We start from the raw sequence: 23,954 nt of genomic DNA, 5'->3' as shown, positions 1-23,954 counted from the left end.
GAGTGAGTACGCCAGATGGAAAATGGTGTAGAAGTGCTTTGCCTGCAGTCTGTTTGAATTTTGTCACCAAAACTAATGCCTAAAGCACGGAAAAACTAGCTGCATTTTGAGAAAATTGTGTACTCCACTCCTACATCTGTATACCGTTCTAAAATAAAGTGCAATGTTATTACGGCAATTATAGGACTATCCTTTTTTTAATACTATTAAATTTCGAAGCCATTAAACATGCCCTATAACAAGTCTAAAGATGGGAACAGTTTTGTAGCACCCAAAAACCCCTAACTGGTAGCAGAAGCGGCCACACATCTGTTATTTCAGTGAATTCTCTCTTCCTGCAACTACCACTACCTAGAGCTTCTTATGTACAGATTTACAGATCTACCTGTAGTACTGAATGCAACAAAAGCTGTATAAATCCAAATGGAGGGAGGTCCTCCTAGTGGCTGTAGGTAGCCAGAATTTTATCATTTATCTGTATGAAGAGAGAAGCTAGAGCTATAATGTAATTTTTAAAGGAGGAGGGTGGGTGAGGTTGGCAACCTCCCCCTCTGGGGAAGACCTGCAAAGACAAGTATACTTACCTGGTTCCCAACGCTAGCTCCTAGCTCTTTCTCTCTTCAGTCTTGGCTGCTCCCCTGCACTCCCAGCATATAAATTTCTGTTGTGATGCTGGTGCAGCCAATCGCTATCTGCAGTGTTGACCATTTGACACGACAAAGGGGACTAGGTCACCATTGTGGCCAGCAGATTTGCTGCATCTGCATTAATATGGCTAAATGTATGTAAGGGGTGAAATCTTAAAAGGAATGTGTGATCTCCGAAACACCCGCCAAACTTGAGAAAGTGATAAATAGTGTAAGTGACCCTGAGCCTGTTTATGAAATTTTTATCTTCATGCTCATTTGCATTCCAATACTGTACTCCCACAAATGAGCTGCAAATTGCATTGAGAGGACTTCTATTCTCAAACACATAATGGAGAAGACTCAAGAACTTGAGTCCTTTCAATGCATTTTACTGCTGGTTTGTCAGCACACAGAGTTGGAATGCAAGCAAGTATAAGGATAAAAATTGCATAACTGGACTTGGCGTCATTTCCACTATACACCACTTACTGTAGATTAGGGGATGTTTTGGAGATAACAGACTCCCTCTAAAGGATCTTTTTGGCGCTGACTGGCTCCCTTCTCTAGGATTATGGAAGGATTCAGGTGTACACAATTACAACCTTAAACAAGGCATTTTTACTGGTCACTTCTGGGGCAACTAGCATATAGTTCCAACAGTCTCTTAATGACGGCATTGGTGTAAAGCTGTTGATAAATTCCACCCAGATTCTTGCAAACAATGGTTATATCGTTCAATCTCTTTATTAAGGACAAAAAAGTAGTAAATGCAAAGGCGTACAACCACAAGACATAACAAATATAGGCGGTCCGTCAGTAAAGTGACACAATTCGCATATAAACATACGCCCACTCTAAAAGAGAAGAACACAAGGGAACATATATACATACAAAACAGAGATAAAGGGGAAGAGAGGGGAAAATGCCTAAACCCATAAGAACAAGTAGTAGTATTATACATTGATAGAAACGTTGCCCAGCCACGTATGATAAGACTGGGAACCTTTGAAGAGCAACCAAGGAGACCAGATCTTAAGATATTTAGCCTCATGACCCCCATCCTCAGCAATGAGCTCCTCCATTCTATATATCTTTTCAAATGTGTTAAGCCATTCCTCGAAACGCGGTGTATCCGTAGATTTCCAATGTCTAGGGATAACCAGACGAGCGGCCTATACGAAGAATCTCAGGAGACCCACCTTCAGGGAGGAGAGTGAGCCGGGAAACATAAACAATAATGCGCCCTCCAGCGTCCACCTTGCGGAGTTACCGCTGACTAGACCATACAGCTCATAAATCTTTCCCAAAAATGGGGATATGCGATCACACTGCCACCAAACGTGGGCCAAAGTACCTTTCTCCCTCTCACAACGCCAGCAGATATCTGGACATGTGGGGTAGAAGGAATGCAACAGAACGGGGGTTCTATACCATCTAGAAAGAATCTTAAATTTTTTTTCTTGTAAGCTACAACTGACGGACGATTTGTGTGACAGTGTGAATGCCCTCTCCCATATGGCAGGGACGAGAGGGGTCCTCCCCCCTCCTGGAGTAGCCCGTAGACCAGAGACACTAAATGTGTCGGTGGTGTATTCTGGAGGCAAAGAGACTCGAAGGTGGTAAGATCCCTAGAAAGGTTTTCCAAGGGGCCTAGTGTTTGCAGGAACATCTTTATGCTGTGATATTGTAACCCCCCCCCCCCCCCCCCCAGAGGCTGGGTCAACAAACGAATCCAAAGGTCTAATGGCCCCACCGGCTATTAACTAACCTAACTAGTCTAACCTGTGTGTTATCTTCTTTTCAGAACCCTGGCACCCTCTGAGTACCCTCCCCCATAGGGAACCCTGGATTGTTAAATATGGGGATCAGCGGTCCCAGAAAAGTGGTAAGCCCTAGAGCCACCGCGTGCTTATCACAGACTTTCAGAACGCCTGCCGTTAGGAAGGGGAGCTTCGAAGGCCTATGGGTTCTGGCCAACCAGAGCAAATTTTGGGTTGGAAATCCCGTTTCTGTCCGTTCGAGCTGAACCCACCTCTTAGAAGAGCCGCTGTGGAACGAATCTACGAGAAAATTGCAGCTTTGTGTTAGTTGGGGAGATCAGGGATCCCCATTCCCCCTTTAAGCTTATGGCGAACCAGGAAGCGCATACCTAATCTGGGGGAGGATCCCGCCCAAATAAATCTTAGGAGCAGTGATCTGAAGGCCTTAAAGAAACCACAAGGTAAGGGCATCGGTATGGTGCGAAATAGATATAAAATCTGAGGGAGGATATTCATTTTGATCGCATGAATTCTCTAAAACCACGACAACGGTAGTTGTCTTCAGGCCTTCAGATCTTTTCGAACTTCCTCTAACATGGGAGTGAAATTGAGGGAAAATACATCTGTCAAGCGTGAGGGGATAGCCGTACCTAGGTATGTGAGGTGACTGGATGACCATCTGAATGGGAATGAAGACTGTAGGTCGCGTACCAGGGACTCAGGAAGGTTGATGTTTAGCATCACAGACTTATGTAGGTTAACCTTAAAGTTACTGAGGTCTCCAAAGAGTGCAAACTCTTTCAAAACGTTAGGAAGACTGACCCTTGGGTCTGAGCAGAAGATTAGAAGGTCGTCCTCGTATACGGCGATCTTGGATATTATGCCACCCACCTGAAAGCCCTTGATGGAATCGTTAGCTCTAAGAGCTCTGGCCAGAAACTCCATAACCAATATGTACAGCAGGGGGGAGAGGGGGCATCCCTGCCTCGTGCCATTATGAATCTGAAATGGGGTCGACAGAAAGCCATTAACCCTCACCTGGGCTCTTGGGTTGTGGTATAAAGCAGTTATTCTGCATAACAGATTGGGACCAAAACCAAAGGCCTTAAGGACCTCCGACATAAAAGACCAATCCACCCGATCAAATGCCCTCTCGGCATCAACCGAGAGAAGGCAGAGGGGGGACTTTGTCGCGGACACTCGGGCAATTAAGGCCAGAGAGCGGATGGTGTTGTCTCTGGCTTCTCGTCCAGGGACAAAACCTGTCTGGTCCTCATGTATCAGCGAAGGCATGTAAGGCTTCAGTCTTTCAGCTAGTATTTTGGCGTAAATCTTAACATCGATGTTGATCAGTGATATCGGGCGGTAGCTACTACAGGCCAGGGGTCCTTCCCAGGCTTGGGGATAACACAAATATGCACTGTTAGAGCCTGTGGCGGGAAGGAAGCACCCTCCACCAGGGAATTGCACATATTGGTGAAGGGACCTGATATGTCCTCAAGGAAGGTCTTATAAAAACGGGAGGTAAACCCATCCGGTCCAGGGCTCTTACCAACCACTAAGCCTTTAATAGATCTCCTAACCTCCTGGATCATGATTACTTCCTCCAGGGCCTCCCTACGGGCCGCGGTCAACTTGGGTCCCACAAGGCCAGAGACATAGTCTCTGATCTTCTGGAGCCGGGCCTCGGGTTGAAGATCGGCAAACTTTCCCTTCAGATTATATAACTCGGATAAGTAGGCACGGAATTCCTTCAACTCTCCAGTAGAATGGATCTTACCCCCTTCTCTCCGGTTTAGAGATGGAATATAGGAGGAGCTATGCTTTGGTCTCAGGGCTCTGGCCAACATTTTACCACTCTTGTCTCCCTGTCCATACATAAGTCTGTGAAACCTGTCTCTGAAGCCCAGATATTACTGGTCAATCAATTTCCTGAGGGCCAATCTAGTATCGCAAAGTTCCTGGTACACGACCGCTGAGAGGGAGCTCTTATGTCTCCGTTCAAGCACAGCTAATTTTTGTAAAAGCTCACCTATCTCCCCAGCCCTGATCTTCTTCAGCCTAGAAGCGTGTAGGAGGAACCGCCCCCACACCGCACACTTCAACGTCTCCCATTTAATTGTGGGACTGGTAGTGTCCGTTTCATGTACCGCTAAGAAGTCCGTGATAGACGAACGGATATCAGCTAAACAGACCGGGTCCCTAAGAATATTGTCATTCAATTTCCAGGAGTATTGTGAGTGGGTACGGCTCCCAATGGCTAGAGTCACCCACACTAGGGAATGGTCAGAGAATAAAGCAGGTTCAATACCTGCTGAGGGATTAAGATCTAGCAGGGAATGTGAGAGGAAGCAAACAATGGTTATGACTACTGTACTTGCTTCAACACAAGCCAGTTCTGTGAGGCCTACTGCAATACTGGTGAGGTGTAGTTGCTCCTAGATATTTCCAGAGTATCAGAACTTCCAGTTGGCGAAAGTTGCTTTTGCCAACATATACAGTGAGGAACAGAAGTATTTGAACAACCTGCGATTTTGCAATTTCTCCCACATAGAAATCATGAAGGGGTCTGAAATTCACACTGTAAGTGCATTCCCACTCTGAGAAACTGAATAAAAATAAATAAATTCAGGAAATCACATTGCAAAGAATTTATTTGTCTTGCACTGCTAAACATAAGTATTTGAACACCAACAGCAAGAATTCTGGGTCTCAAAGACCTGTTACTGTGCCTTTAAAAAGTCCACTTCTACTCCACTCATTGATCTAACTTAGTAGCACCTGTCTGAGCTATTTAAAGACACCTGACCACCCCACAGTCAGTCAGACGCCAACTACTACCATAGGCAAGACCAAAGAGCAGTCAAAAGACACCAGAGACAAAATTGTGGACCTCCACAAGGATGGAAAGGGCTACGGGGCAATTGCCAAGCAGCTTGGTGAAAATAGATCAACTGTTGGAGCAATTGTTAGAAAATGGAAGAGGCTAAAGACGACTGTCAGTCTCCCTCGGACTGGGGCTCCATGCAAAATCTCACCTTGTGGGGTATCACTGATGATAAGAAAGGTGAGGAATCAGACCAGAACTACAAGGGGGGAGCTGATCAATGACATGAAGAGAGCTGGGACCACAGTTTCAAAGGTCACTGTCGGTAGAACATTGCGCCGTCATGGTTTCAAATCATGCATTGCACGGAAGGTTCCCCAGCTCAAATCATCACATGTCCAGGCCCATATGAAGTTTGCCAATAACCATCTGGATGATCTAGAGGAGGCATGGGAGATGGTCAGATGAGACCAAAGTAGAACTTTTTGGTCTAAACTTCACTCGTCGTGTTTGACGGAAAAAGAAGGATGAGTTGCATCCCAAGAACAGCATCCCTACTGTGAAGCATGGGGGTGGTAACATCATGCTTTGGGGGTGCTTTTCTGCGAACGGGACAGGACGACTGCACTGTATTAAGGAGAGGATGAATGGGGCCATTTATTGTGAGATTTTGAGCAACAACCTCCTTCCCTCAGTCAGAGCATTGAAGATGGGTCGTGGCTGGGTCTTCCAACATGACAACGACCCGAAGCACGCAGCCAGTATAACCAAGGAGTGGCTCCGTAAGAAGCATATAAAGGTTCTGGAGTGGCCTAGCCAGTCTCCAGACCTAAATTCAATAGAACATCTTTGGAGGGAGCTGCAACGCTGTGTTGCTCAGCAACGGCCCCGAAACCTGACAGATCTAGAGGAGATCTGTGTAGAGGAGTGGGCCAAAATTCTTGTTGCCGTGTGTGCAAACCTGATCAAGAACTACAGGAAACGTTTGACCTCTGTAATTGAAAATAAAGGCTTCTGTACCAAATATTTTTTTTTTTATTATTCTGTCTTTCAGAGTGGGAATGCACCTACAATGTGAATTTCAGACCCCTCCATGATTTCTAAGTGGGAGAACTTGCAAAATCGCAGGGTCTTCCTCACTGTATATACAGTGGGATGCGAAAGTTTGGGCAACCTTGTTAATCGTCATGATTTTCCTGTATAAATCGTTGGTTGTTACTATAAAAAATGTCAGTTAAATATATCATATAGGAGACACACACAGTGATATTTGAAATGAAGTTTATTGGATTTACAGAAAGTGTGCTATAATTGTTTAACCACTTGCCATCTGGGCCATTTGCCCCCTTCCTGACCAGGCCAAATTTTGCAAAACTGACATATGTCACTTTATGTGGTAATAACTTTGGAACGCCTTTATTTATCCAAGTCATTCAGAGATTGTTTTCTCGTGACACATTGTACTTCATGATAATCATAAATTTGAGTCAAAATATTTCACCTTTATTTATGAAAAAATCCCAAATTTACCCAAAAATTTGAAAAATTCGCAATTTTCTAAATTTCTATTTCTCTGCTTTTAAAACAGAAAGCGATACCTCATTCCCCATATGTCTACTTTATGTTGGCATCATTTTGGAAATGTCATTTTATTTTTTTAGGACGTTAGAAGGCTTAGAAGTTTAGAAGCAATTCTTCAAATTTATAAGAAAATTGCCAAAACCCACTTTATAAGGACCAGTTCAGGTCTGAAGTCACTTTGTGGGGCCTACATAGTGGATACCCCCATAAATGACCCCATTGTAGAAACTACACCCCTCAAGGTATTCAAAACCGATTTTACAAACTTTGTTAACCCTTTAGGCGTTCCACAAGGAAAATGGAGATCAAATTTTTAAATTTCACTTTTTTGGCAGATTTTCCATTTTAATAAATTTTTTTCTTTAACACATCGATGGTTAACAGCCAAAAAAAACTCAATATTTATTACCCAGATTCTGCGGTTTACAGAAACACCCCACATGTGGTCATAAACTGCTGTATGGGCCCACGGCAGGGCGCAGAAGAAAAGGAACTCCACATGGTTTTTAGATGCCATGTCCCATTTGAAGCCCCCTGATGCACCCTTACAGTAGAAACTCCCAAGAAGTGACCCCATTTTGGAAACTAGGGGATAAGGTGCCAGTTTTATTAGTACTATTTTTGGGTACATATGATTTTTTGATCATTCATTATAACACTTTATGGGGCAAGGTGACCAAAAAATTGGTTGTTTTAGCACAGTTTCTATTTATTTATTTTTACAGCGTTCACCTGAGGGGTTCAGTCAAGTGACATTTTTATAGAGCAGATCGTTACGGACGTGGCGATACCTAATATGTATACTTTTTCTCATTTATTAAAGTTTTACACAATAATAGCATTTTTGAAACAAAAAAATTATGTTTTAATGTGTCCATGTTCTGAGAGCTATAGTTTTTTTATTTTTTGAGAGATTTTCTTATGTAGGGGCTCATTTTTTGCGGGATGAGGTGACGGTTTTATTGGTACTATTTTGTGGGACATACGCGTTTTTGATCACTTGGTGTTGCACCTTTTGTGATGCAAGGTGACAAAAATTGCTTGTTTTGACACAGTTTTTTTTTTTTTTCTTACATTGTTCACTCGAGGGGTTACGTCATGTGATATTTTTATAGAGCTGGTTTTTACGGACACTGCAATACCTAATATGTATACTTTTTTTTATTTGTTTCACTTTAACACAATAATAGCATTTTTGAAACCCAAAAAATGATGTTTTAGTGTCTCCATGTTCTAAGACCTATAGTTTTTAAATTTTTTGAGAGATTTTCTTATGTAGGGGCTCATTTTTTGCGGGATGAGGTGACGGTTTTATTGGTACTATTTTGTGGGACATACGCGTTTTTGATCACTTGGTGTTGCACTTTTTGTGATGCAAGGTGACAAAAATTGCTTGTTTTGACACAGTTTTTTTTTTGTTTTTTTTACGGTGTTCATCCGAGGGGTTAGGTCATGTGATATTTTTATAGAGCTGGTTTTTACGGACGCGGCAATACCTAATATGTATACTTTTTTTATTTTTTCTATTTTTTTTTTTTTTTTTTTCATTCCTTACTTGGGGACTTTTTTTTTTTACATGTGAAACTTTTTTTTATTTTTTTTATTTTCAACCTTTTATTTTTATTTTTTTTATTTTACACTTTTCGTCCCCCATAAGGTCATACAGGACTTCTGGGGGACATTTACTTCACTTTTTCTTTTTTTTTTTTTTTACAGTTGATTTCTCCTGTGACTGGGGCTGACATAGTAGCCCCAGTTACAGGACAAATACACCCCTATAGAGGCTGTACAGCAGCAATCCTGTGCTGTACAGCCTCAGAGCAGGGCTGATCGAGGTCTCTGAGAGACCTCACACAGATCCTGCACACTCCGGTCACGGCGGTCACATGAGCGCTGGGCCGGAACAGGAAGCGCACAGCGCTTCCTTCTCTGCAGACACAGCGCTCGGTGAGCGCTGTGTCTGCAGCGATCTAGAAGGCAGGGACACCTGATCAGCAGGGACACCTGATCATTAGCGTGCAGCTGCTATTTCTGAAAGGACGTTCTAAAACGTGCTTTCAGAAATAGACGTCCACCCATAGGACGTTTATATCCTATGGGCGGACGTAAAGCGGTTAAACAAAATTAGGCAGGTGCATAAATTTGGGCACTGTTGTCATTTTATTGATTCCAAAACCTTTAGAACTAATTATTGGAACTCAAATTGGCTTGGTAAGCTCAAAGACCCCTGACCTACATACACAGGTGAATCCAATTATGAGAAAGAGTATTTAAGGGGGTCAATTGTAAGTTTCCCTCCTCTTTTAATTTTCTCTGAAGAGTAGCAACACGGGGGTCTCAAAACAACTCTCAAATGACCTGAAGTCAAAGATTGTTCACCATCATGGTTTAGGGGAAGGATACAGAAAGCTGTCTCAGAGATTTCAGCTGTCTGTTTCCACAGTTAGGAACATATTGAGGAAATGGAAGACCACAGGCTCAGTTCAAGTTAAGGCTCGAAGTGGCAGACCAAGAAAAATCTCTGATAGACAGAACCGACGAATGGTGAGAACAGTCAGAGTCAACCCACAGACCAGCACCAAAGACCTACAACATCATCTTGCTGCAGATGGAGTCACTGTGCATCGTTCAACCATTCGGCGCACTTTACACAAGGAGATGCTGTATGCGAGAGTGATGCAGAGGAAGCCTTTTCTCCGCCCACAGCACAAAAAGTGCCACTTGAGGTGGGCTAAAGCACATTTGGACAAGCCAGCTTCATTTTGGAATAAGGTGCTGTGGACTGATGAAACTAAAATGGAGTTATTTGGCCATAACAAGGGGCGTTATGCATGGAGGAAAAAGAACACAGCATTCCAAGAAAAACACCTGCTACCTACAGTAAAATATGGTGGTGGTTCCATCATGCTGTGGGGCTGTGTGGCCAGTGCAGGGACTGGGAATCTTGTCAAAGTTGAGGGACGCATGGATTCCACTCAGTATCAGCAGATTCTGGAGACCAATGTCCAGGAATCAGTGACAAAGCTGAAGCTGCGCCGGGGCTGGATCTTTCAACAAGACAACGACCCTAAACACTGCTCAAAATCCACTAAGGCATTTATGCAGTGGAACAAGTACAACGTTCTGGAATGGTCATCCCCAGACCTGAATATAATTGAAAATCTGTGGTGTGACTTAAAGAGAGCTGTCCATGCTCGGAAGCCATCAAACCTGAATGAACTAAAGATGTTTTGTAAAGAGGAATGGTCCAAAATACCTTCAACCAGAATCCAGACTCTCATTGGAACCTACAGGAAGCGTTTAGAGGCTGTAATTTCTGCAAAAGGAGGATCTACTAAATATTGCTTTCATTTCTTTTTTGTGGTGCCCAAATTTATGCACCTGCCTAATTTTGTTTAAACAATTATAGCACACTTTCTGTAAATCCAATAAACTTCATTTCACTTCTCAAATATCACTGTGTGTGTCTCCTATATGATATATTTAACTGACATTTTTTATCGTAACAACCAACGATTTATACAGGAAAATCATGACGATTAACAAGGTTGCCCAAACATTCGCATCCCACTGTATATGACGACTTGTTTTCTTGAAGAGTTGTCATCCTATGTTCTTTAGTATGACGCATTCTACTGGTAATGATAGTCTATGGAAATGGCTTTAAAGGGACTCTGTCACCACTTTCTAACCCCCCCTTTTAAAAGTATTGTTCTCTCCATGGCGCCCTTGCGATTACAAAGGTGTTGTTATAACATAAATTTGCCGTCTCGTTTTGATAAAAATACCTTTTATCTAACCTGTCAATCTTGTGGATAAGGTGCCCAGGGCGTTTCTGAAGGTCTGAAGCTGCCGCCCGCCGCCGCTGGTGCCCAGCTCCTCCCCTGATCCTTTCAGCGCCGCCTGAATGTAAAGAAATCCGCCTCCGGCTCTCGCTCAGTGCCCCCTCCTCCTTTTCAAAGATCCCGCGCGTGCGCACAGGCCTTCGCTCAATGAGGCTGATTCTAAATGTCCGTACGGGCGCATCAGGCACAGGCCTGTGCGCACGCGCGGGATCTTTGAAAAGGAGGAGGGGGCACTGAGCGAGAGCCGGAGGCGGATTTCTTTACATTCAGGCGGCGCTGAAAGGATCAGGGGAGGAGCTGGGCACCAACGGCGGCGGCGGGCGGCAGCTTCAGACCTTCAGAAACGCCCTGGGCACCTTATCCACAAGATTGACAGGTTAGATAAAAGGTATTTTTATCAAAACGAGACGGCGAATTTATGTTATAACAACACCTTTGTAATCACAAGGGCGCCATGGAGAGAACAATACTTTTAAAAGGGGGGGTTAGAAAGTGGTGACAGAGTCCCTTTAATGAATTTGTATTTTTTTCTCTCTATTTTCTTTGGATACAGTTTCCACCCAAAATATACTTGTAGGCCAATTGACTAAAGATTTCTGTAGTAGGTAAATTTGATTGTGGAACCCATGGTGTAACAGATGTGGATGATAACAAATAGCTGTAGCGCAGCAGAGTTATGTAAGTTGCAGGAAATAAATATGGGTACACAAAGTGACCTGGCTGCTGGATCCACATGTGGATTACCGCTTATTGCCAGGCTGCATTTGTACTTGCTATTGTTTCAAACAGCAAGTGAAGGAGCGGCCTGGCAATTAGTGGTAATCTGCATGTGTATTCCATAACTGGACCCCACCATGTACAGGCTTGATATTATGACTTGATATTATGCCTTGCCTCTGATAAGAATATCTACTCATTAGAAGTAGTGCCCACATATTACTGACCAAGTAGTATATGAAAACTCCTATAAACACTTATAAAATCTCTTTCATGCATTATAGACATAGCTCTAACAGAGCGGACTGGCAAATTGATCCATTATGCACCAGCAGTGCCACAGGTCTCCTCTGCATCCAAACTCATTAAATATCAACCTTGACTAGTATAGATCGATACCGATTTCTATCTGCCAAGAATTTTGAGCATGTTGGTAGTCCAGTGCCAGGGATTAATTTCCATTTGGGACCATGCCAGGAATCCTTGTAAATTTGTTGTATGTTTGCATGGCATAACAAATACATTTATAACTAGGGTAACATCTTGTAATCTAGGTAGATTTTTACGATACCAGTGTGAAATTTAATAATATTTGCTATGTCAAATGTTAACAAAATAAACCAAATAGGCATTTCTTTGCTTCTATGATTTCAAAGAGCACTTATTTCTAGGACATTTGGATTTGACAGACTAACCTTTACAGGCTACCACTGAATACACAGTGTGCTGGTCTTAATAACACTGAAGGCTGTGTAAGAAGACAGGTCCTAGAAATGTGTAACATTCTGAGAAGACAGTCTGTTCTTTGTTCAGACAGTGATTCTCTTTAGTTTGGCTTTATGACTGAAGCTCATGTTAGATGATATATGACAAAAACTTTCCAGAAGTCTAAGATCCTGTACACACCACTAGGCTTTTTCATCTGGTTTCTGTTGACAATAGATGGCAAAAATAGCTGCGCCATTTTTTCAGTAAAAAAAAAATAAAATAACTTTATGGAATTATGTTCAATTTATTCTAATTTCAAGTGTACGTAAACATTAATATAATGAATTAAAATGGGGACTCACATCTTTGATGTGAGATACACTCTTTCCCTTTCTTCTGATCACTTTTGTAAACCTACACTTCTAGTACCTACTTCAGTTGTGACTTGGCATTCCATACACTCATTGTTTCCCCAATAAGTCACATCTACATATTCCTCCCCACTTGTGCTTCTACCTCTATTCTCATCCTATCCCTTTCCCTTTTTTCCTTCAACTAATCACTGGAAAAAGGAAAACTTTTACTCCCTTATACCCCTGCTTTTCCCTCCCTTTTTTTTTCTTCTTCCTCCCTCTCTTTTTCCTCCCCTCCTCTTCTCTTGTCCCGCTCACTTAACACCAGTCAGAGATGAACACTTTGAAAATTGGATCCCTAAACATCCGGGGATTTAGCACACCCCAAAAGAGATCATAGATCCTCTACAACATGCATAAGCAAAAAGTTAAAATACAGCTTTTGCAAGAGACACAGTTCAGGGCGGGACACGTGCCGGCGCTCTGTGATAGGTATTTTTCAAAGTGGTACCATAATCCGAGCCCTGATTCACAATCTAGAGGCGTCTCAATAGCACTACACCACTCCCTTCAGGGAGTGGTGGTGGACCTCAGAATGGACGGAGAGGGGCGATACATTTTCCTTAAACTAAAGATCAATTCAACCCTATTCATAGTAGTAAACTGGTATCTGCCTAACAAAATGCAGCTCTATACCTGAAGATCATTCTTGAACCAAGTGGCCGACTTCATGGAGGGACAGATGATAATCGGTGGAGACTACTACTTTACACTTAATCCACTCCTGGATTCCATTACAAGTCGGAACACTGCCCCCCACTTGCAATTACGATCTCTACTCATATCCACTCTCTTCAACTAATAGACGCCTGGCGAATCCTCCATCCACAAGGTAAAGACTATACATTTTTTTCCACACCTCATCAGTCATATAGTCGTATAGACCTCTTCCTTGTCAGCCATCACACTCTAGCTTGGAATCCACAGGCCTCTATTGGGGACATCTTGTTTTCCGACCACGCACCGATATATTTTGCAGTAGAGCTCCCTGATGCGACATTTTAACCATAGAATTGGAGATTAAATGATAATCTTCTTAAAGATGTGGTATGCACGGCAGACATCCGAAACACAGTTAGGTAATTCCTACAGATACATGCCACCGACAACACTCCCCTACACTGAAGTGCATTCTTAGGGGAATCTTTATAAAACATGGCACTAAATTGAAAAAAGAAAAAGCACTTAAACTCTCTAACCTCCTAGCACAAGCACATGACCTAGAAACACAGCATAAACGAACACTTTCCACCACTATCCACATAGAATTGCTCAAAGTCAGAGACTCTATCAAAACCCTGATAGATCAGCAATACAGGAAATTTTGCGACCAAGTAAAACGTTTCTTTTATGAATTTTCCAATAAATGCGGTAGGCCACTAGCCCATTTATTATACCCTAGAGCGTCCCGAACTTTGGTAAGGATACACACAATCCTACAGAGATATTAGAGGTGTTCCGAGAATACTACTCGAAATTATACAATCTCAAATGCCAGTTCGCAGATATGTCACCTGCCTCCTTAGTGAAGCGCATAGAGGAAGTTATTTCTGAGACAGCGTTACCCACAATTTCAGAAGCAAATAGAGAAAGGTTGGACTTTGCTGAAGGGGATGTTAAGGTTATAATTAAGAATTCACCGTCTGGGAAGTGCCCGGGACCAGACGGTTTTACTACAGCCTTCTACAAACAATTCAGTGACCTCCTTTCTCCCTTCCTTTCAAAAGTCTTCAATAGCATTAGCCCAGAATCTCCATTCCCTAAGCAATCACTTGAGGCCCACATTAGTGTATTACCTAAATCTGGGAAAGATCACTCCTTGTCGTCCAATTTCAAACCAATCTCCTTGATCAATATTGACTTCAAATTATACTCCAAGATCCTTGCAGATACTGTAGATTAGCACCTATAATTCCAGATATAATACATACGGACCAAGTTGGCTTTGTACGTAGAAGGGAGGCACGAGATAATACGATTAAAACCCTCATACTCACCAACATAGCGAGAGACAATTCACCCCCCCATGCCTATTATCAGTTGATGCCAAAAAGGCATTTAATAGACTTTCCTAGACTCTACTCTGAAACAAATCGGGCTAGGGCCTAGGTTTTTAAACAGCATCCGTGCTTTATACTCAAATCCCACAGCCAAAGTGAGAGTTAACGGGCTACTGTCTTCGCCCATACAGGTTCAGAATGGGACCAGACAGGGGTGCCCACTGTCTCCACTGTTATATGTTCTAGTGCTGGAACATTTAGCCAACGCACTTCGTAATAATCCATCAATACATGGTCTCCTGATCAAAAACACACAATACAAAACAGCATTATATGCAGACGATCTCCTGCTATATGTCACTCAACCTCACATATCCCTCCCCTCGATACTAAGCGAATTTGAACGGTTTGGCCATTTAAGTAATTTCAAAGTTAATTACAAAAAATCCGAAATGCTTAACATAAATATCCCTCAGGCAGAGTTTGCCAAACTTCATACCTCATTTCAGTTTAGACATCAGCCCTCCGCTCTTAAATATTTAGGAATATTTATTCCAGCTGACAGAAATCACTTATTTAACCTAAATTATCTGCCCCTATTAGACAAGACGTTGAAAGAACTTGCGGCCTTCAACAAAAATGGACATCCTGCCCAAGTACCTTTATGTCTTCCAAGCAATTCCCCTTACACCACCATCCTCCTTTTTCCGAAAGTTGAAAACAGCATTTTTCCGTTTTATTTGGGGTCAGGGCAGACCGCGGATAGGCTTTTCCACTTTAATCAGATCTAAAGCTCTGGGCGGGGTAGGCCTTCCAGACCTCAAACTACATCACACAGCGGCGTCCATTACCAGAACACTAGATTGGCAACATAATATAACTACGAAGCAATGGGTGGGACTAGAGCAAAATCTTTGTTCTCTCCCACTTAAACACATTCCATGGATTGCACCTGAGGTCCGTCCACAAATAAGCGGACAGAACACTCTGTTGTGACAAACACTCAAACTATGGGATTCCTTGAATCATAGGGGTATTTGTGTTAAAAGACTGAGTCCACTCACCCCAATTTTCCACAACCCTGCTTTCGCTGCAGGCATGAACGGGGTTTTTTTTTTTGTATAGGCGACCCCCATTTCCACCATCTCCTGTCGGGAAATCCTTTCCCTCCACTTTCCACGATATCCGCAAAATTCCCTAATACACGGATATCCTGGCTAGAATATGAACAATTAAAATCATTTGTTTTATCCAGGGGGGAGCAGTGCTCTTTCGGAGATACTTTAAATGAGACTGAAAAGCTGGTTACCATGTCTTCTCCACGGACTCACCTAATCTCTCAGCTGTACCAGAATTTGCTGACAGACTTACACAAAGATACCCTTAGCTTTATTGCTGGTTGGGAACAGGAATTAGGAACTAACATAGAACGCTCTGATCAACATAAAGCATTTTTATTTTCACACATATGGCATGTTCTGCTGAGGAAAAAAACTACAAGATTTTGTCACGTTGGTACAGATACCCAGTTAGACTTCATAGAATATTTCCCACTGTGCCGGATTCCTGATGGCGATGCAACAAAGAAAAAGGCACAATGCTGCATATTTGGTGGGGTTGTAAACTAATCAAGCCTTTCTGGGACAAGATTTTTGGAATCTTCCGTGCGATCACACAGAAGGTAGTTGATAATTCTCCTCAAATAGCGCTCCTCTCCGTTCTGCCAGGCTCCATTCCATCCCAAAAAAAGAGCTTGCTGAGATTTTGTATCACAGCGGCTAGATCAGTAATACCTAGACTGGTGTTAGACAGATGTCACAAGTCACTGCAGACACCCTCTATAGAAAAAGTATTAAAAATTATTGAAAAAATAGTGCAATTTTCACTTATATTTCTACAATCTCTGGCCCTGACACACAGAAGGTATTGGACACATGTCACAAGTCACTGCAGACACCCTCTATAGAAAAAGTATTAAAAATGATGGAAAAAATATAGTAATTTTCATATTTTTTCTATCTCTGGCCCTGAGTACCGCCATGTGCCGAGCATAGCGATGCTCGAGCCGAACAGCAGTTCAGCAGAGCATGCTCGCTCAACACTTCTATTTATTGACTTACTTTATGATAGACCTTTGTGCCAGTATTCTGGTGCAATTTTTGTGAAAAATTGTAAATCTTAGGCCATGGCCCAGTCCCAGCACTGGCGCTCGGCGCATGTACCTACCATGAGAGAGTGGTTTCAGGAAATGCAGTATATTGCCAGAACGGAGGAGATCTCCTCGGAAGGAACAGATCAGTCTTCAAAATACCTAAAACCCTGATTTTCTTTCTTTACTAGCTGCCTAACTTACTAATGTTCAATGATTAAACATCTCCCTCTTGTTAAGGAGGTGGGACTTACCCTTCCTTCCATCTCATCCTCCCCCCTCTTTTTTTTTTCTTTCTCCTTCTTCTGTCTCTTTTTGTCTTTTCATCTCTATATCTTCATCCTTTATATCTCTTCCCCCCTATTTCTTCTGCTACAATTAAATGTTCATATGATATACGTATTCAGTTACTTACATGTGAGATATTGTATAATCACAAGATACAATTAAGTCTATTGTTGGGTAATGAAACTACAACCCATCCACACTGGTATGTAAGTTCTGTGAATACATACTTGAAGCTTGCTTTATTGTACCTTTTTGACTTCCTGAAATATGATCAATAAAAACTGTTTAAACATAATGAATTAAAATGTAGAACGATTAGCGGATCACCAGGGATCTAAACTACGTGGGTGCTCTGGCTGGAGGCTGGCTATCCGTCACGACAGCGAAAAAAGATGAGAGTGAAATATAAACTATAAAGCTGGCACTCCCACTATCTGACAATAGAATGTAATATTGTGATGAGGTTGTATAGCAGGTAGATTGTGAGGATCACGTATAATAAGTTGATTCCATGTGGTCTTGATATCCTTAGATTGTGAGCCCCATTTGGGACAGAGTGATGCTAATGTCGGCAAAGCGCAGCGGAATATGTCAGCGCTATATAAGTGAGTATAATAAATAAATAAACATACATATCCTCCTGCTATATAGAGGAGGAATTTGATCCAATCACTTATTCAATTAAAGGGATTCTGTCACCTCGTTTTAGGTTATAGAGATGCGGACATGCACGGCTAGATCGCCGCTAGCATGTCCGCAATATACCGGTCCTATAGGGCTGTGTGCTTTTATTTTGTTTAAAAAATTATTTTAGAGATATGTAAATGAGCCTTGTAAGGTGCCAAGGGGCTGTACGAACCTTCCTGGTGCCCAGCCATGCCCCCCTGTGAAGGAGCCCAGCACCGCCTATGTCCTCCGAATCTCCTTTCGACACAGTTAGATTGCCGTAATCTCGCGATGCGCGAGCTTGCGCATGCGCAGTTTCTTCCCTGAGGCTGATGCCAGCACAGGGAAGGAACACTATACCGGCACTGCGCATGCGCGAGCTCGCGCATCGCAAGATTACGGCAATCTAACTGTGTTGAAAGGAGGAGATTCGGAGGACATAGGCGGTGCTAAGCTCCTTCACAGGGGGGCGTGGCTGGGCACCAAGAAGGTTAGTAAAGCCCCTTGGGCACCTTACAAGACTCATTTACATATTTCTAAAATCATTTTTTTAACAAAATAAAAGCACACAGCACTATAGGACCGGTATATTGGGGACATGCTAGCGGCGATCTAGCCGTGCATGTCCGCATCTCTATAACCGAAAACGAGGTGACAGAATCCCTTTAAAAGGATTATCCAATATCATAAAATGCCCCCCCCCCCCCCATATGCCCGGGCCCCTCACAGGTAATATACTTACGCTTGTGCCCGTACTAATTTGTTTGCGCCAATATGTTATGCCAGACTTTTAGTGAAATGTATGGGGGCACAGGCAAGAGCAGCACAGTTTGCTCAAGCCAGTACTGAGATGACTATGCCACCTACTGATATTTCTCTAGAATGTATGCACATACTGCAAAGCGATAGACTGGTTGGAATTTTGGAGGTCTATTTTTGCAGGAGGAAGGTAAAACCGGTGAATGAAATACATTACCAAAATGATTTTAGGGCATTTGAAATTGTTCTAAAGCAAGTTACATGAGTGTACTTTAAGGGTATCCATAGGGATCCATTTAACAGCTGGACCATCATAGTCAGTTATGGCTCCATTAGTAGCAGAATCCTTTTGAACAGACCCTAACATGTGAAGTATACTCTGAACTGGTGCTTGGTAATAAAAGAGATTCTGCACCCAACTGTTAAGAACCCTTTACACCGGCCGAACATTGGGCAGATTATCGCCCACAAGCATTCATATGAACATTTGTTAGCAATAATCTGCCGTGTGTAAAGCTGCTGCCAATTACCTGATGAATAAGCGAAACCCTCTCGGGTAACAAGATTGTTCATGCGGACACCTAAATCATTGTGTGCCGGCAGAAGATCGTGTGGTCTACTCTAAACAGCACTCGGCTGCCAACAAACAATGATTCTGTATAGGGAGGAGCGATGGCATTAGAGATTACTGCTCCCATACTGTGTAGGAGATCGCTACATGTAAATGTCTCGAGCAGGTGATTGCCTGGAAGGAACAGACAATCATCTGCTCAATTGAGCACTGCAATTTATTAGCAGGGGCCTTTACTTTGGCCATATGCTAATAAATTAGACTTTAGAAGATGAAGAGAAGTTTGAAATTAGAATGATATTGGTATTTTTTAGGCTATTTTCACACTGGCGTTTTTGCTTTCCGTTTGTGAGATCCATTTTGGCCTCCCACAAGCGGTCCAAAACGGATCAGTTTTGCCCCTAATGCATTCTGAATGGATAAGGATCCGCTCAGAATGCATCAGTTTGCCTCCGTTCCGTCTCCATTCCGCTTTGGAGGCGGACACCAAAACGCTGCTTGCAGCGATTTGGTGTCCGTCTGACGAAACTGAGCCAAACGTTTTCACTGACACAATCTGGCACAATAGAAAACTGATCCGTCCTCCATTGACTTTCAATGGTGTTCAAGGTGGATCCGTTTTGGCTATGTTAAAGATAATACAAACGGATCCGTTCTGAACGGATGCATGCGGTTGTATTATCTGAACGGATCCGTCTGTGCAGATCCATGACGGATCCGCACCAAACGCGAGTGTGAAAGCAGCCTAATTAATTTATTATATAGGTTTTTGCAACAGGAAATGTAACCATATTGACTGAACAATTTGCGTAAGCTTCTCACGAACCGATGTTAAAACTCCCATTGTATCAGTATATTCTATTACTTGAAGAAACTTTGTATTGAAACCCACTGACATATTCATTCTACAGTATATCCCTCCCTGCCTTTAAGCTTCCTACACAACTACATTGTTTGCTTCTCTTTTATGTGTTTCCTATGAAATTCCAATACAGTAAAAATACTTTACAGACATTACCTTTAATTATACTGTTCAATTGAGCTTGTAAAAAGAAACAGATTGAAACAAAATATCCGGCTATATGGTCATAAAGTAATTACCCAAAGCAAAACACACAGGAAACCTTATTACCTTCATTTACTTACATACGCCCCCACCTCATTAACCTTTTATTCTTTCTTGCCAGTCTACCACTTTACGCCTCCATCGGATTTGTACTATCCCCCAGCAACTGACTGCTTCTGTCTGAGCCATCTCTTGCTAATAGAAATTAAACAAATGTCATGTGGAGATCAAGTTGTCACTTCCTATCTGAAATAACAAGTTCTCTGCTTCTTCTAAAGAAAAAGCAACTGATGAAAAGAGAAGTACGAACAATACTTGAAGTGATATGAAAAATGAAGACTGTGAGAGTCATAAATACCTCTATCTGATGACTCACAGCCTCCACACAAGAAACCAAAAGGGACAGTTTTTCCCCCACATCAAGTTATTCATTAACTATATGGGTTTCCGTTAATTCGTTATTATAAAAAAAAAATAAAAAAAATGATTCTTTAATGTATTGTATGTTAATTTGCGAAATATTGGAAGTTGGAAACAAGCAGTTTAAAGCTGGCCATACCTATGTTTGCTGCTGATTTCAGACAATCATCTAATGTTAGGGGATGTCGGGGAGAGAAGGGGCATGTTGGGTTCTGTTACCCTTGGGAACATAAGATGCTCATTAAAGGTAGGTAGGTCTTCTGCCCTCTTCCACTTAGAATCTGAGAATGCATGTGCACTTGGGGGACTAGAAGAGATAGCTGTCAGCAAAAAAAGCACGTGGACAGTTATATAATGTGAATGGCCGGCTATAGTATAATATTGTACCAATATAAAAAGAAAGGACTGTAACCCTTAAAGGGGTTGTCTCATCTCATAAAGTGATACTTATGTTGTTTCATACCCTAATTCAAGTAACTTACCCATATAGTCTATGTTACCATCTAAACCGCTCGTCTCTAGGGGATTTGGCCACCACTTCAATCCTTTAGTGGTGGTCGCGCTTGCGCTCTGAAAGTAAGGCGGCCTTTCTGGTGGCCGGGATTGTGGGAGCGAGCGTGCATAGTCTCTTGTGCATGCGCATTAGCTTCTGTCCCCGGCCACCTTGTATTGCCCCTATCTGAAGCTCAACTCGTCGGCCACATAGTGTGCACTATGGATTTTTGCACAGAAAGAGCTCTAGGGCATGTGCCTTGAAGCTGCTTGATACAGATATGAACATGACAGCAGAGAATACATTTTTACAGGTTCAGCGCTTGCAATAATAGCCCAGGACCTGTAATACACATCGCTACTGAGCTGTCATCTTTGTACCTGACAGAGAGATCACAATATTATTATAGTATACATGTTGTATATACAGACAGCAGGTATATACTCTGTCACATGATAGATACTGTATATACTCTGTAGTACATTATCTCGTATAAACCTGCAGCCAGCATATACAACATATATACTGTACTGTAGAGTATATGCCGTATCTATTTATGACAGAGTATATACCTGCAGTCTGTATATACCAAATATAATAATAAATAGTATAACAGGGCACTCAAGAAACCGTGACCATGTGGTTAAACAGTTAAATACTTTATTTGTGATTATAATTAATCAAAATGCTGGAGTTCAATTGTATATACAATATGATATTATCTTCGATAGCATAAAAATGATCGATTATATACTCAAATGAGATAATTATATTCGGCAGCATACAATAAAAAATAAAATATAAAAAATAATCGATTGGCACTATAGGTGTTTTGTTTCGGTGGGACGCTGCCGATATCGAGAGTGGACATAAAGACTTGACTTTATATACCTGATTTTATACACCGATACCCAGGTGCAACAATTATAAGTTATTGACATTATTTATCCTGGGACTATTGATTCACAACTACTATGCATTTCTAAGAATATTGCCTTGATTTTACATATTGTGTTAATCGAATCACCTATAGTGCCAATCGATTATTTTTTATTTTTTATATTTTATTTTTTATTGTATGCTGCCGAATATAATTATCTCATTTGAGTATATAATCGATCATTTTTATGCTATCGAAGATAATATCATATTGTATATACAATTGAACTCCAGCATTTTGATTGATTATAATCACAAATAAAGTATTTAACTGTTTAACCACATGGTCACGGTTTCTTGAGTGCCCTGTTATACTATTTATTATTACTTTTTTGCATTGAGTGAGTGGTCTCAATTTCACAGGAGCACCGACTTGGTGTCCTTTTTTCCTAGTGCGACATCTTACTTGATTATATACCAAATATACACTGTGATGCCGCGTATATTTGTATATATTTAGCATGACACACATAGTGAAGTTGGCACAGACCTGCAGTCTATGTATTAATGAGGCTAGACAACATACCACCATATCATTGGTTGATATGGAAAACTCTTGCTGCGCCAAAGCTGCTAATGATCAGATACTTGCAGCTCAGGAGTGCTCACACAGAGGCAAGGGGTAGGATTACATTATACCAGCGCCACTTGCTTGTGCCATCAATCAAAGGAAGAGGCCCCCCCCCCACCCCCCGAATAGGCGCCTTGAGACTGGAAGGGGAAGGATGAAAGCCATAGGTGAGACAACATTATCTTATACTGAAGACCCAAAGTAACAGACCAACATTCATGCATATACCCAAAGTTACTATATAATAAAAACTTACATAAATACAAATTCAGCACACAAAAAATGATAAAAATATAGAACAATACATACCATTAAGCAGAAAAAGCTCTGAGTTTATTTAGAATCTTCAAAAAGGACAATCCAGTGCCCTGACCGTGCCCCAGCACCATCTGAATGGCAGCAATGAGGGATTAGTGGAGGTATGGCTTATTTTATGTTTTAAAGGGGTTCTCAGGGCTCTCCTACATTGATGACCTATCCAACACCTGGCATCCCCGCCGATCAGATGTATGAGGAGACGGAGCGCGGAGTGTTACATGTCGTCTCGCTTCTCTCTTCTTGCTCACCACTGCTGTCTATGGCATCAACATTGGAAAGCCCAGATAACCCCTTTAAAGCCGCTCTGACTCCACTGCAAACTATTTACTTGGGAAATCCCTTTAAAAGAGAATCTGTCACCACAAAATGCAGTGCAATCTGCAGGAAGCATGTTATAGAGCGGGAGGACCTGAATAGATTGTTATATAGTTTTGTAAAGATTCTGAAAAACTTGCAATTTATACATTTAAATCTCTGCTTTTTCTTACTTCAGTTGTACACAGGCATGGGTTATGGTTGATAGAATTTTCTGTTAAATGTATACATCCATAGCTGTCAGTCACTGATAGTTGTACACAGGGAGGTGTTATCAATGACTAATAGCACTCTCTGTGTAAGTGTGTATACATAGGTAGCTGTCAGTCACTGATAGATGTACACATCGGAGGTGTTATCAGCAATTGAGAGTCTCTGTGTAAGTGTGTATACATAGATAGCTGTCAGTCACTGAGAGCTGTATATGGGGGAGGTGTTATCAGTGATTGATAGCATCCTCTGTGTAAGTGTGTATACATAGATAGCTGTCAGTCACTGATAGCTGTACAATTGGGAGGTATTATCAGTGATTGATAGCATTCTCTGTAAGTGAGTATACAGAGATAGCAATCAATCATTGATAGCTGTACACGGGGAGGTGTTATCAATGATTGATAGCATTCTCTGAGCAAGTATGTATACATAGTGTGACACAGTGAGACGTTTGGTCTGGGAAAACAGGTATTTTCCTCCCAGCATGCGCTGCTGGGCTGATTTACAGCCAGGTGAAGTCAAATACTGGACCGGATTTTAAATGCCAGTCCAGGTTTTGGCAGCACCTGTCTGTCCTTAAATAGGCAGCTGGGCTCAGAAGCGATGTCTCTGTGTTGGGATCTGGGAGCCTTGTGTCTAGTGAGGCAGAATTGCCGCATGGTGTGAATTACCACCAACACCACAAGGTGACTTTTTGTTGAATATG

At 42.0% G+C, this 23,954-nt stretch overlaps 1 protein-coding gene across 2 annotated transcripts in view; it reads right to left on the bottom strand.

The window, feature by feature from the left end:
* The window catches only part of LOC120995486 (ras GTPase-activating protein 4-like), a 236,031-nt gene that overhangs the window by 118,038 nt on the left and 94,039 nt on the right, over window positions 1-23,954 (bottom strand). The gene's annotated exons all lie outside the window — the stretch shown is intronic.

This window comes from Bufo bufo, chromosome 3 (assembly GCF_905171765.1).
Source record: "Bufo bufo chromosome 3, aBufBuf1.1, whole genome shotgun sequence".
NCBI classification, from domain to species: Eukaryota; Metazoa; Chordata; class Amphibia; order Anura; family Bufonidae; genus Bufo; species Bufo bufo.
Note: the sequence above shows the minus strand (reverse complement) of the source record. Positions and strands in the feature narration are given on the sequence as shown.